Consider the following 13,346-nt stretch of genomic DNA (forward strand, 5'->3'; position numbering starts at 1 on the left):
TACCCTATTTTTCCTCTTTAATATCTGCAATCAAAACGATGCTAAACCCCCGAAATGTCAATATTTAAGGAGTTATGAGCGTTTTAAAATACCCTATTTTTCCTCTTTAAATATCTGCAATCAAAACCGATGCTAAAACCCGAAATGTCAATATTTAAGGAGTTATGAGCGTTTTAAAATACCCTATTTTCCTCTTTAAATATCTGCAATCAAAACGATGCTAAAACCCCGAAATGTCAATATTTAAGGAGTTATGAGCGTTTTAAAATACCTATTTTCCTCTTTAAATATCTGCAATCAAAACGATGCTAAAAACCCGAAATGTCAATATTTAAGGAGTTATGAGCGTTTTAAAATACCCTATTTTTCCTCTTTAAATATCTGCAATCAAAACGATGCTAAAAACCCACGAAATGTCAATATTTAAGGAGTTATGAGCGTTTTAAAAATACCCTATTTTTCCTCTTTAAATATCTGCATCAAAACGATGCTAAAACCCCCGAAATGTCAATATTTAAGGAGTTATGAGCGTTTAAAATACCCTATTTTTTCCTCTTTAAATATCTGCAATCAAACGATGCTAAAAACCCCCGAAATGTCAATATTTAAGGAGTTATGAGCGTTTTAAAATACCCTATTTTTCCTCTTTAAATATCTGCAATCAAAACGATGCTAAAACCCCCGACATGTCAATATTTAAGGAGTTATGAGCGTTTTAAAATACCCTATTTTTCCTCTTTAAATATCTGCAATCAAAACGATGCTAAAACCCCCGAAATGTCAATATTTAAGGAGTTATGAGCGTTTTAAAATACCCTATTTTTCCTCTTTAAATATCTGCAATCAAACGATGCTAAAACCCCGAAATGTCAATATTTAAGGAGTTTATGAGCGTTTTAAAATACCCCTATTTTTCCTCTTTAAATATCTGCAATCAAAACGATGCTAAAACCCCGAAATGTCAATATTAAGGAGTTATGAGCGTTCTAAAGCGGGCTATAAAGAAACTGCAATCAAACGATGCTAAAAACCCGAAATGTCAATATTTAAGGAGTTATGAGCGTTTTAAAATACCCTATTTTTCCTCTTTAAATATCTGCAATCAAAACGATGCTAAAAACCCCGAAATGTCAATATTAAGGAGTTATGAGCGTTCTAAAGCGGGCTATAAAGAAACTGCAATCAAAACGATGCTAAAACCCCGAAATGTCAATATTTAAGGAGTTATGAGCGTTTTAAAATACCCTATTTTTCCTCTTTAAATATCTGCAATCAAAACGATGCTAAAACCCCCGAAATGTCAATATTTAAGGAGTTATGAGCGTTTTAAAATACCCTATTTTTCCTCTTTAAATATCTGCAATTCAAAACGATGCTAAAAACCCCGAAATGTCAATATTTAAGGAGTTATGAGCGTTCTAAAGCAGGCTATAAAGAAACAGCAATCAAAACGATGCTAAAAACCCCGAAAATGTCAATATTTAAGGAGTTGTGAGCGTTTTAAAATACCCTATTTTTCCTCTTTAAATATCTGCAATCAAATGATGCTAAAACCCGAAATGTCAATATTTAAGGAGTTATGAGCGTTTATTAAAATACCCTATTTTTCCATCTTTAAATATCTGCAATCAAAATGATGCTAAAAACCCCCGAAATGTCAATATTTAAGGAGTTATGAGCGTTCTAAAGCAGGCTATAAAGAAACAGCAATCAAAACGATGCTAAAAAACCCCGAAATGTCAATATTTAAGGAGTTGTGAGCGTTTTAAAATACCCTATTTTTCCTCTTTAAATATCTGCAATCAAATGATGCTAAAAACCCCGAATGTCAATATTAAGGAGTTATGAGCGTTTTAAAATACCCTATTTTTCCTCTTTAAATATCTGCAATCAAAATGATGCTAAAAAACCCCGAAATGTCAATATTTAAGGAGTTATGAGCGTTCTAAGCAGGCTATAAAGAAACTGCAATCAAAACGATGCTAAAAAACCCCGAAATGTCAATATTTAGGAGTTGTGAGCGTTTAAAAGAACCCTATTTTTCCTCTTTAAATATCTGCAATCAAAATGATGCTAAAAACCCCCGAAATGTCAATATTTAAGGAGTTATGGCGTTTTAAATACCCTATTTTTCCTCTTTAAATATCTGCAAATCAAAATGATGCTAAAAACCCGAAATGTCAATATTTAAGGAGTTATGAGCGTTTCTAAAGCAGGCTATAAAAACAGCAATCAAACGATGCTAAAAACCCCGAAATGTCAATATTTAAGGAGTGGTGAGCGTTTTAAAATACCCTATTTTCCTCTTATAATATCTGCAATCAAAAATGATGCTAAAAACCCCGAAATGTCAATATTTAAGGAGTTGTGAGCGTTTTAAAATACCCTATTTTCCTCTTTAAATATCTGCAATCAAAACGATGCTAAAAACCCCGAAATGTCAATATTTAGGAGTTATGAGCGTTTTAAAAACCATTTTCTCTTTAAATATCTGCAATCAAAACGATGCTAAAAACCCCGAAATGTCAATATTTAAGGAGTTATGAGCGTTTTAAAATACCCTATTTTCCTCTTTAAATATCTGCAATCAAAACGATGCTAAAAAACCCGAAATGTCAATATTTAAGGAGTTATGAGCGTTCTAAAGCAGGCTATAAAGAAAACTGCAATCAAACGATGCTAAAAACCCCGAAATGTCAATATTTAAGGAGTTATGAGCGTTTAAAGCAGGCTTAAAGAAACTGCAATCAAAACGATGCTAAAAACCCCGAAATGTCAATATTTAAGGAGTTATGAGCGTTTTAAATACCTATTTTTCCTCTTTAAATATCTGCAATCAAAACGATGCTAAAAAACCCGAAATGTCAATATTTAAGGAGTTATGAGCTTTTAAATACCCTATTTTTCCTCTTTAAATATCTGCAATCAAAACTATGCTAAAAACCCTGAATGTCAATATTTAAGGAGTTTATGAGCGTTTTAAAATACCCTATTTTCCTCTTTACATATCTTGCACTCAAAATGATGCTAAAAACACCGAACTGTCAATATTTAAGGAGTTTATGAGCGTTTGTAAACTACCCTATTTTTCACTCTTTAAATATCTGCATCAAACGATGCTAAAACCGCGGAAATGTCACATAGTTAAGGAGTTATGAGCGGTTTTAAATGACCCTATTTTTCCTCTAACATATATCTGCAATCAAAACTATGCTTAACAACCCCGAACTTGTCAATATTAAGGAGTTATGAGCGTTTTAAAATACCCTATTTTTCCTCTTTAATATCTGCAATCAAAACTATGCTAAAACCCCGAAATGTCAATATTTAAGGAGTTATGAGCGTTTTAACATAACCTATTTTTCCTCTTTAAATATCTGCAATCAAAATGATGCTAAAAACCCCGACAATGTCAATATTTAAGGAGTTATGAGCGTTTTAAATACCCTATTTTCCTCTTTAAATATCTGCAATCAAAACGATGCTAAAAACCCCGAAATGTCAATATTTAAGGAGTTATGAGTTTTAACCCAGGCTATAAATAACTGCAATCAAAACGATGCTAAAACCCCGAAATGTCAATATTTAAGGAGTTATGAGCGTTTTAAAATACCTATTTTTCCTCTTTAATATCTGCAATCAAAACGATGCTAAAACCCCGAAATGTCAATATTTAAGGAGTTATGAGCGTTTTAAAATAGGGTATTTTCCTCTTTAAATATCTGCAATCAAAACTATGCTAAAAACCCCGAAATGTCAATATTTAAGGAGTTTGAGCGTTTTAAAATACCCTATTTTCCTCTTTAAATATCTGCAATCAAAACGATGCTAAAAACCCCGAAATGTCAATATTTAAGGAGTTATGAGCGTTTTAAAATACCCTATTTTCCTCATAAAAACGCAATCAAAACTATGCTAAAAACCCCGAAATGTCAATATTAAGGGAGTTATGAGCGTTTTAAAATACCCTATTTTCCTCTTAATATCTGCAATCAAAACGATGCTTAAAACCCCGAAATGTCATATTTAAGGAGTTATGAGGTTTTAAAATACCCTATTTTTTCCTCTTTAAATATCTGCAATCAAAACGATGCTAAAAACCCGAAATGTCAATATTAAGGCGTTATGAGCGTTTTAAATACCCTATTTTCCTCTTAAATATCTGCAATCAAAACGATGCTAAAAACCCCGAAATGTCAATATTTAAGGAGTTATGAGCGTTTTAAAATACCCTCTTTTTCCTCTTAAATATCTGCAATCAAAACTATGCTAAAACCCCGAATGTCAATATTTAAGGAGTTATGAGCGTTTTAAAATACCCTATTTTTCCTCTTATAATATCTGCAATCAAACGATGCTAAAAACCCCGAAATGTCAATATTTAAGGAGTTATGAGCGTTTTAAAATACCCTATTTTCCTCTTAAAATATCTGCAATCAAAACTATGCTAAAACCCCGAAATGTCATATTTAAGGAGTTATGAGCGTTTTAAAATACCCTATTTTTCCTCTTTAAATATCTGCAATCAAAACGATGCTAAAACCCCCGAAATGTCAATATTTAAGGAGTTATGAGCGTTTTAAAATACCCTATTTTTCCTCTTTAAATATCTGCAATCAAAACGATGCTAAAAACCCCCGAAATGTCAATATTTAAGGAGTTATGAGCGTTTAAAATACCCTATTTTTCCTCTTTAAATATCTGCAATCAAAACGATGCTAAAAACCCCGAAATGTCAATATTTAAGGAGTTATGAGCGTTTTAAAATACCCTATTTTTCCTCTTAAAATATCTGCAATCAAAACTATGCTAAAAACCCCGAAATGTCAATATTTAAGGAGTTATGAGCGTTCTAAAGCAGGCTATAAAGAAACTGCAATCAAAACGATGCCTAAAAACCCCGAAATGTCAATATTTAAGGAGTTATGAGCGTTTTAAAATAGGGTATTTTTCCTCTTTAAATATCTGCAATGAATACGATGCTAAAAACCCCGAAATGTCAATATTTAAGGAGTTATGAGCGTTTTAAATAGGGTATTTTTCATCTTTAAATATTTGCAATCAAAACGATGCTAAAACCCCGAAATGTCAATATTTAAGGAGTTATGAGCGTTTTAAAATACCCTATTTTTCCTCTTTAAATATCTGCAATCAAAACGATGCTAAAAACCCCGAAATGTCAATATTTAAGGAGTTATGAGCGTTCTAAAGCAGGCTATAAAGAAACTGCAATCAAAACGATGCTAAAAACCCCGAAATGTCAATATTTAAGGAGTTATGAGCGTTTTAAAATACCCTATTTTTCCTCTTTAAATATCTACAATCAAAACGATGCTAAAAACCCGGAAATGTCAATATTTAAGGAGTTATGAGCGTTCTAAAGCAGGCTATAAAGAAACTGCAATCAAAACGATGCTAAAAACCCCGAAATGTCAATATTTAAGGAGTTATGAGCGTTTTAAAATACCCCATTTTTCCTCTTTAAATATCTGCAATGAATACGATGCTAAAAACCCCGAAATGTCAATATTTAAGGAGTTATGAGCGTTTTAAAATAGGGTATTTTTCCTCTTTAAATATCTGCAATCAAAACGATGCTAAAAACCCCGAAATGTCAATATTTAAGGAGTTATGAGCGTTTTAAATAGGCTATTTTTCCTCTTTAAATATCTGCAATGAAAACGATGCTAAAAACCCCCGAAATGTCAATATTTAAGGAGTTATGAGCGTTTTAAAATAGGCTATTTTTCCTCTTTAAATATCTGCAATGAATACGATGCTAAAAACCCCGAAATGTCAATATTTAAGGAGTTATGAGCGTTTTAAAATAGGGTATTTTTCCTCTTTAAATATCTGCAATCAAAACGATGCTAAAAACCCCGAAATGTCAATATTTAACGAGTTATGAGCGTTTTAAAACAGGCTATAAAAAGCTGCAATCAAAACGATGCTAAAAAACCCGAAATGTCAATATTTAAGGAGTTATGAGCGTTTTAAAATAGGCTATTTTTCCTCTTTAAATATCTGCAATGAAAACGATGCTAAAAACCCCGAAATGTCAATATTTAAGGAGTTATGAGCGTTTTAAAATAGGGTATTTTTCCTCTTTAAATATCTGCAATGAATACGATGCTAAAAACCCCGAAATGTCAATATTTAAGGAGTTATGAGCGTTTTAAAATAGGTTATTTTTCCTCTTTAAATATCTGCAATGAAAACGATGCTAAAAACCCCGAAATGTCAATATTTAAGGAGTTATGAGCGTTTTAAAACAGGCTATAAAGAAGCTGCAATCAAAACAATGCTAAAAAACCCGAAATGTCAATATTTAAGGAGTTATGAGCGTTTTAAAATAGGGTATTTTTCCTCTTTAAATATTTGCAATCAAAACGATGCTAAAAACCCCGAAATGTCAATATTTAAGGAGTTATGAGCGTTTTAAAATACCCTATTTTTCCTCTTTAAATATCTGCAATCAAAACGATGCTAAAAACCCCGAAATGTCAATATTTAAGGAGTTATGAGCGTTCTAAAGCAGGCTATAAAGAAACTGCAATCAAACCGATGCTAAAAACCCCGAAATGTCAATATTTAAGGAGTTATGAGCGTTCTAAAGCAGGCTATAAAGAAACTGCAATCAAAACGATGCTAAAAACCCCGAAATGTCAATATTTAAGGAGTTATGAGCGTTTTAAAATAGGCTATTTTTCCTCTTTAAATATCTGCATTCAAAACGATGCTAAAAACCCCGAAATGTCAATATTTAAGGAGTTATGAGCGTTCTAAAGCAGGCTATAAAGAAACTGCAATCAAAACGATGCTAAAAACCCCGAAATGTCAATATTTAAGGAGTTATGAGCGTTCTAAAGCAGGCTATAAAGAAACTGCAATCAAAACGATGCTAAAAACCCCGAAATGTCAATATTTAAGGAGTTATGAGCGTTTTAAAATACCCTATTTTTCCTCTTTAAATATCTGCAATCAAAACGATGCTAAAAACCCGGGAATGTCAATATTTAAGGAGTTATGAGCGTTCTAAAGCAGGCTATAAAGAAACTGCAATCAAAACGATGCTAAAAACCCCGAAATGTCAATATTTAAGGAGTTATGAGCGTTTTAAAATACCCTATTTTTCCTCTTTAAATATCTGCAATCAAAACGATGCTAAAAACCCGGAAATGTCAATATTTAAGGAGTTATGAGCGTTCTAAAGCAGGCTATAAAGAAACTGCAATCAAAACGATGCTAAAAACCCCGAAATGTCAATATTTAAGGAGTTATGAGCGTTTTAAATACCCTATTTTTCCTCTTTAAATATCTGCAATCAAACGATGCTAAAAACCCGGAAATGTCAATATTTAAGGAGTTATGAGCGTTCTAAAGCAGGCTATAAAGAAACTGCAATCAAAACGATGCTAAAAACCCCGAAATGTCAATATTTAAGGAGTTATGAGCGTTTTAAAATAGGCTATTTTTCCTCTTTAAATATCTGCAATGAATACGATGCTAAAAACCCCGAAATGTCAATATTTAAGGAGTTATGAGCGTTTTAAAACAGGCTGTAAAAAAGCTGCAATCAAAACGATGCTAAAAAACCCGAAATGTCAATATTTAAGGAGTTATGAGCGTTTTAAAATAGGCTATTTTTCCTCTTTAAATATTTGCAATCAAAACGATGCTAAAAACCCCGAAATGTCAATATTTAAGGAGTTATGAGCGTTTTAAAATAGGGTATTTTTCCTCTTTAAATATCTGCAATCAAAACGATGCTAAAAACCCCGAAATGTCAATATTTAAGGAGGTATGAGCGTTTTAAAACAGGCTATAAAAAAGCTGCAATCAAAACGATGCTAAAAAACCCCGAAATGTCAATATTTAAGGAGTTATGAGCGTTTTTAAAATAGGCTATTTTTCCTCTTTAAATATTTGCAATCAAAACGATGCTAAAAACCCCGAAATGTCAATATTTAAGGAGTTATGAGCGTTTTAAAATAGGGTATTTTCCTCTTTAAATATCTGCAATGAAAACGATGCTAAAAACCCCGAAATGTCAATATTTAAGGAGTTATGAGCGATTTAAAACAGGCAATAAAAAAGCTGCAGTCAAAACGATGCTAAAAAACCCGAAATGTCAATATTTAAGGAGTTATGAGCGTTTTAAAATAGGGTATTTTTCCTCTTTAAATATCTGCAATGAAAACGATGCTAAAAACCCCGAAATGTCAATATTTAAGGAGTTATGAGCGTTTTAAAACAGGCTATAAAGAAGCTGCAATCAAAACGATGCTAAAAACCCCGAAATGTCAATATTTAAGGAGTTATGAGCGATTTAAAACAGGCAATAAAAAAGCTGCAGTCAAAACGATGCTAAAAAACCCGAAATGTCAATATTTAAGGAGTTATGAGCGTTTTAAAATAGGGTATTTTTCCTCTTTAAATATCTGCAATCAAAACGATGCTAAAAACCCCGAAATGTCAATATTTAAGGAGTTATGAACGTTCTAAAGCAGGCTATAAAGAAACTGCATTCAAAACGATGCTAAAAACCCCGAAATGTCAATATTTAAGGAGTTATGAGCGTTTTAAAATAGGCTATTTTTCCTCTTTAAATATCTGCTATCAAAACGATGCTAAAAACCCAGAAATGTCAATATTTAAGGAGTTATGAGCGTTTTAAAATAGGCTATTTTCCTCTTTAAATATCTGCAATCAAAACGATGCTAAAAACCCCGAAATGTCAATATTTAAGGAGTTATGAACGTTCTAAAGCAGGCTATAAAGAAACTGCATTCAAAACGATGCTAAAAAACCCCGAAATGTCAATATTTAAGGAGTTATGAGTGTTTTAAAATAGGCTATTTTTCCTCTTTAAATATCTGCTATCAAAACGATGCTAAAAACCCAGAAATGTCAATATTTAAGGAGTTATGAGCGTTTTAAAATAGGCTATTTTTCCTCTATAAATATCTGCAATCAAAACGATGCTTAAAACCCCGAAATGTCAATATTTAAGGAGTTATGAGCGTTTTAAAATAGGGTATTTTTCCTCTTTAAATATCTGCAATCAAAACGATGCTTAAAACCCCGAAATGTCAATATTTAAGGAGTTATGAGCGTTCTAAAGCAGGCTATAAAGAAACTGCAATCAAAACGATGCTAAAAACCCCGAAATGTCAATATTTAAGGAGTTATGAGCGTTCTAAAGCAGGCTATAAAGAAACTGCAATCAAAACGATGCTAAAAACCCCGAAATGTCAATATTTAAGGAGTTATGAGCGTTCTAAAGCAGGCTATAAAGAAACTGCAATCAAAACGATGCTAAAAACCCCGAAATGTCAATATTTAAGGAGTTATGAGCGTTTTAAAATACCCTATTTTTCCTCTTTAAATATTTGCTATCTAAACGATGCTAAAAACCCCGAAATGTCAATATTTGAGGAGTTATGAGCGTTCTAAAGCAGGCTACAAAGAAACTGCAATCAAAACGATGCTAAAAACCCCGAAATGTCAATATTTAAGGAGTTATGAGCGTTTTAAAATACCCCATTTTTCCTCTTTAAATATTTGCTATCTAAACGATGCTAAAAACCCCGAAATGTCAATATTTAAAGAGTTATGAGCGTTCTAAAGTAGGCTATAAGAAACTGCAATCAAAACGATGCTAAAAACCTCGAAATGTCAATATTTAAGGAGTTATGAGCGTTCTAAAGCAGGCTATAAAGAAACTGCAATCAAAACGATGCTAAAAACCCCGAAATGTCAATATTTAAGGAGTTATGAGCGTTTTAAAATAGGCAATTTTTCCTCTTTAAATATCTGCAATCAAAACGATGCTAAAAAACCCGAAATGTCAATATTTAAGGAGTTATGAGCGTTTTAAAATAGGGTATTTTTCCTCTTTAAATATTTGCAATCAAAACGATGCTAAAAACCCCGAAATGTCAATATTTAAGGAGTTATGAGCGTTTTAAAATAGGGTATTTTTCCTCTTTAAATATCTGCAATCAAAACGATGCTAAAAACCCCGAAATGTCAATATTTAAGGAGTCATGAGCGTTTTAAAATAGGGTATTTTTCCTCTTTAAATATCTGCAATCAAAACGATGCTAAAAACCCCGAAATGTCAATATTTAAGGAGTTATGAGCGTTTTAAAACAGGCTATAAAGAAACTGCAATCAAAACGATGCTAAATACCCCGAAATGTCAATATTTAAGGAGTTATGAGCGTTTTAAAATAGGCTATTTTTCCTCTTTAAATATCTGCAATCAAAACGATGCTAAAAACCCCGAAATGTCAATATTTAAGGAGTTATGAGCGTTTTAAAACAGGCTGTAAAGAAGCTGCAATCAAAACGATGTAAAAAACCCGAAATGTCAATATTTAAGGAGTTATGAGCGTTTTAAAATACCCTATTTTTCCTCTTTAAATATCTGCAATCAAAACGATGCTAAAAACCCCGAAATGTCAATATTTAAGGAGTTATGAGCGTTTTAAAACAGACTATAAAGAAACTGCAATCAAAACGATGCTAAAAACCCCGAAATGTCAATATTTAAGGAGTTATGAGCGTTTTAAAATACCCTATTTTTCCTCTTTAAATATCTGCAATGAAAACGATGCTAAAAACCCCGAAATGTCAATATTTAAGGAGTTATGAGCGTTTTAAAACAGGCTATAAAGAAGCTGCAATCAAAACGATGCTAAAAAACCCGAAATGTCAATATTTAAGGAGTTATGAGCGTTTTAAAATACCCTATTTTTCCTCTTTAAATATCTGCAATCAAAACGATGCTAAAAACCCCCGAAATGTCAATATTTAAGGAGTTATGAGCGTTTTAAAACAGGCTATAAAGAAGCTGCAATCAAAACGATGCTAAAAAACCCGAAATGTCAATATTTAAGGAGTTATGAGCGTTTTAAAATACCCTATTTTTCCTCTTTAAATATCTGCAATCAAAACGATGCTAAAAACCCCGAAATGTCAATATTTAAGGAGTTATGAGCGTTTTAAAATAGGGTATTTTTCCTCTTTAAATATCTGCAATCAAAACGATGCTAAAAACCCCGAAATGTCAATATTTAAGGAGTTATGAGCGTTTTAAAATAGGGTATTTTTCATCTTTAAATATTTGCAATCAAAACGATGCTAAAACCCCGAAATGTCAATATTTAAGGAGTTATGAGCGTTTTAAAATACCCTATTTTTCCTCTTTAAATATCTGCAATCAAAACGATGCTAAAAACCCCGAAATGTCAATATTTAAGGAGTTATGAGCGTTCTAAAGCAGGCTATAAAGAAACTGCAATCAAAACGATGCTAAAAACCCCGAAATGTCAATATTTAAGGAGTTATGAGCGTTCTAAAGCAGGCTATAAAGAAACTGCAATCAAAACGATGCTAAAAACCCCGAAATGTCAATATTTAAGGAGTTATGAGCGTTTTAAAATACCCTATTTTTCCTCTTTAAATATCTGCAATCAAAACGATGCTAAAAACCCCGAAATGTCAATATTTAAGGAGTTATGAGCGTTCTAAAGCAGGCTATAAAGAAACTGCAATCAAAACGATGCTAAAAACCCCGAAATGTCAATATTTAAGGAGTTATGAACGTTTTAAAATACCCTATTTTTCCTCTTTAAATATCTACAATCAAAACGATGCTAAAAACCCCGAAATGTCAATATTTAAGGAGTTATGAGCGTTTTCAAATACCCTATTTTTCCTCTTTAAATATCTGCAATCAAAACGATGCTAAAACCCCGAAATATCAATATTTAAGGAGTTATGAGCGTTCTAAAGCAGGCTATAAAGAAACTGCAATCAAAACGATGCTAAAAACCCCGAAATGTCAATATTTAAGGAGTTATGAGCGTTTTAAAATACCCTATTTTTCCTCTTTAAATATCTGCAATCAAAACGATGCTAAAAACCCCGAAATATCAATATTTAAGGAGTTATGAGCGTTCTAAAGCAGGCTATAAAGAAACTGCAATCAAAACGATGTTAAAAACCCCGAAATGTCAATATTTAAGGAGTTATGAGCGTTTTAAAATACCCTATTTTTCCTCTTTAAATATCTGCAATCAAAACGATGCTAAAAACCCCGAAATATCAATATTTAAGGAGTTATGAGCGTTCTAAAGCAGGCTATAAAGAAACTGCAATCAAAAAGATGCTAAAAACCCCGAAATGTCAATATTTAAGGAGTTATGAGCGTTTTAAAATACCCTATTTTTCCTCTTTAAATATCTGCAATCAAAACGATGCTAAAAACCCCGAAATGTCAATATTTAAGGAGTTATGAGCGTTCTAAAGCAGGCTATAAAGAAACTGCAATCAAAACGATGTTAAAAACCCCGAAATGTCAATATTTAAGGAGTTATGAGCGTTTTAAAATACCCTATTTTTCCTCTTTAAATATCTGCAATCAAAACGATGCTAAAAACCCCGAAATGTCAATATTTAAGGAGTTATATTTAAGGAGTTATGAGTTAAAGCAGGCTATAAAGAAACTGCAATCAAAACGATGCTAAAAACCCCGAAATGTCAATATTTAAGGAGTTATGAGCGTTTTAAAATACCCTATTTTTCCTCTTTAAATATCTGCAATCAAAACGATGCTAAAAACCCCGAAATATCAATATTTAAGGAGTTATGAGCGTTCTAAAGCAGGCTATAAAGAAACTGCAATCAAAAAGATGCTAAAAACCCCGAAATGTCAATATTTAAGGAGTTATGAGCGTTTTAAAATACCCTATTTTTCCTCTTTAAATATCTGCAATCAAAACGATGCTAAAAACCCCGAAATATCAATATTTAAGGAGTTATGAGCGTTCTAAAGCAGGCTATAAAGAAACTGCAATCAAAAAGATGCTAAAAACCCCGAAATGTCAATATTTAAGGAGTTATGAGCGTTTTCAAATACCCTATTTTTCCTCTTTAAATATCTGCAATCAAAACGATGCTAAAAACCCCGAAATATCAATATTTAAGGAGTTATGAGCGTTCTAAAGCAGGCTATAAAGAAACTGCAATCAAAACGATGCTAAAAACCCCGAAATGTCAATATTTAAGGAGTTATGAGCGTTTTAAAATACCCTATTTTTCCTCTTTAAATATCTGCAATCAAAACGATGCTAAAAACCCCGAAATATCAATATTTAAGGAGTTATGAGCGTTCTAAAGCAGGCTATAAAGAAACTGCAATCAAAACGATGTTAAAAACCCCGAAATGTCAATATTTAAGGAGTTATGAGCGTTTTAAAATACCCTATTTTTCCTCTTTAAATATCTGCAATCAAAACGATGCTAAAAACCCCGAAATATCAATATTTAAGGAGTTA

This window comes from Musca domestica, unplaced genomic scaffold, assembly GCF_030504385.1.
Source record: "Musca domestica strain aabys unplaced genomic scaffold, Musca_domestica.polishedcontigs.V.1.1 286, whole genome shotgun sequence".
NCBI classification, from domain to species: Eukaryota; Metazoa; Arthropoda; class Insecta; order Diptera; family Muscidae; genus Musca; species Musca domestica.